The sequence below is a fragment of the Palaemon carinicauda genome, chromosome 2 (genome assembly GCF_036898095.1).
Source record: "Palaemon carinicauda isolate YSFRI2023 chromosome 2, ASM3689809v2, whole genome shotgun sequence".
NCBI lineage: Eukaryota > Metazoa > Arthropoda > Malacostraca > Decapoda > Palaemonidae > Palaemon > Palaemon carinicauda.
Genome location: NC_090726.1, coordinates 133,956,158 through 133,958,657, shown reverse-complemented (window position 1 = coordinate 133,958,657; position 2,500 = coordinate 133,956,158).

The following is a 2,500-nucleotide window of genomic DNA, read 5'->3' as shown; positions in this document are numbered from 1 at the left end:
ATCTTATTCTTCTTCTTCTTGTTCTTCTTCTTGTTCTTCTGGACTCTTTATTTTTTATGGTTTTTGTGTTTTGTATTTTTGGAAGGATTTTTTATTTTTTATATTTTTGGGGGATTTTTTAGTTTTTAAATTTTTTTTAATTTCTTTTTTTTATATTTTCTATTTTTCTAGGTTTTCCTTTAACTCCTTACTCGTCACTATTTATTTCATCTTCCAACTGATTCATCAAATCCGCCTATTCCATAACTACTTTTTGAGTATCACCAGTCTGTCCAGTCTTCGCCAGAAGTCTTTGCTTTAGAGTCTTGATTTCTCTCCTTAGACTTTCCACTTTACTTTCTGTCTGTTTTCTGATTCTTCTTTCTTCTATTAGCTCTTTATCAAGCCTTGTGCTCTCTTCTTCTCTCCTTAGAATTTCTCTCTTTTGTTGTTTCACTATATTATCAATTTGCATTACCAATATTTCAAGCCAATCTATCTTGACTTCCATATCCTCTTTTTCTTGCTTAAGAATTTTCGCTCCTTCCGTCACAAGATTTGGCCGATCCTCTACCTCTCTTTTGATTGTTTCTACCTCCTGCATGTTTTGAATATGTAGACTTTCCATTTTTTCTTCTAAAATAGCTATTTGTTCCTCTTTTTCTTTTCTTAATCTCTCCTCTTTCATTAACTCCTCTTTAAACTTTTCTTTCTCTTCTTGAACTCTTTGTGCTTCAGCATTCTTTTCCATATTTTGAATCATTACACCTTCCATGTTTTCTTTGAGAATAGCTATTTGTTCCTCTCTTTCTTTCCTTAGTCTTTCCTCTTCCATTAACTCCTCTTTAAGCTTTTCTTTCTCTTCTTGAACTCTTTGTGCCTCAGCATTCGTTTCCATATTTTGAATCATTACACCTTCCATGTTTTCTTTGAGAATAGCTATTTGTTCCTCTCTTTCTTTCCTTAGTCTTTCCTCTTCCATTAACTCCTCTTTAAGCTTTTCTTTCTCTTCTTGAACTCTTTGTGCTTCAGCATTCGTTTCCATATTTTGAATCATTACACCTTCAATGTTTTCTTTGAGAATAGCTATTTGTTCCTCTCTTTCTTTCCTTAGTCTTTCCTCTTCCATTAACTCCTCTTTAAGCTTTTCTTCCTCTTCTTGAACTCTTTGTGCCTCAGCATTCGTTTCCATATTTTGAATCATTACACCTTCCATGTTTTCTTTGAGAATAGCTATTTGTTCCTCTCTTTCTTTCCTTAGTCTTTCCTCTTCCATTAACTCCTCTTTAAGCTTTTCTTTCTCTTCTTGAACTCTTTGTGCCTCAGCATTCGTTTCCATATTTTGAATCATTACACCTTCCATGTTTTCTTTGAGAATAGCTATTTGTTCCTCTCTTTCTTTCCTTAGTCTTTCCTCTTCCATTAACTCCTCTTTAAGCTTTTCTTTCTCTTCTTGAACTCTTTGTGCTTCAGCATTCGTTTCCATATTTTGAATCATTACACCTTCAATGTTTTCTTTGAGAATAGCTATTTGTTCCTCTCTTTCTTTCCTTAGTCTTTCCTCTTCCATTAACTCCTCTTTAAGCTTTTCTTCCTCTTCTTGAACTCTTTGTGCCTCAGCATTCGTTTCCATATTTTGAATCATTACACCTTCAATGTTTTCTTTGCGAATAGCTATTTGTTCCTCTCTTTCTTTCCTTAGTCTTTCTTCTTCCATTAGCTCTTCTTTCAGCTTTTCTTTCTCTTCTTGAACTCTTTGTGCTTCAGCATTCGTTTCCATATTTTGAATCATTTCACCTTCCATGTTTTCTTTGAGAATAGCTATTTGTTCCTCTCTTTCTTTCCTTAGTCTTTCCTCTTCCATTAACTCCTCTTTAAGCTTTTCTTCCTCTTCTTGAACTCTTTGTGCCTCAGCATTCGTTTCCATATTTTGAATCATTACACCTTCCATGTTTTCTTTGAGAATAGCTATTTGTTCCTCTCTTTCTTTCCTTAGTCTTTCCTCTTCCATTAACTAATCTTTAAGCTTTTCTTTTTCTTCTTGAACTCTGTGCCTCAGCATTCGTTTCCATATTTTGAATCATTACAGCTTCCACGTTTTCTTTGAGAATAGCTATTTGTTCCTCTCTTTCTTTCCTTAGTCTTTCCTCTTCCATTAACTCCTCTTTAAGATTTTCTTTCTCTTCTTGAACTCTTTGTGCTTCAGCATTCGTTTCCATATTTTGAATCATTATACCTTCCATGTTTTCTTTGAGAATAGCTATTTGTTCCTCTCTTTCTTTCCTTAGTCTTTCCTCTTCCATTAATTCCTCTTTAAGCTTTTCTTTCTCTTCTTGAACTCTTTGTGCTTCAGCATTCGTTTCCATATTTTGAATCATTTCACCTTCCATGTTTTCTTTGTGAATAGCTATTTGTTCCTCTCTTTCTTTCCTTAGTCTTTCCTCTTCCATTAACTCCTCTTTAAGATTTTCTTTCTCTTCTTGAACTCTTTGTGCCTCAGCATTCGTTTCCATATTTTGAA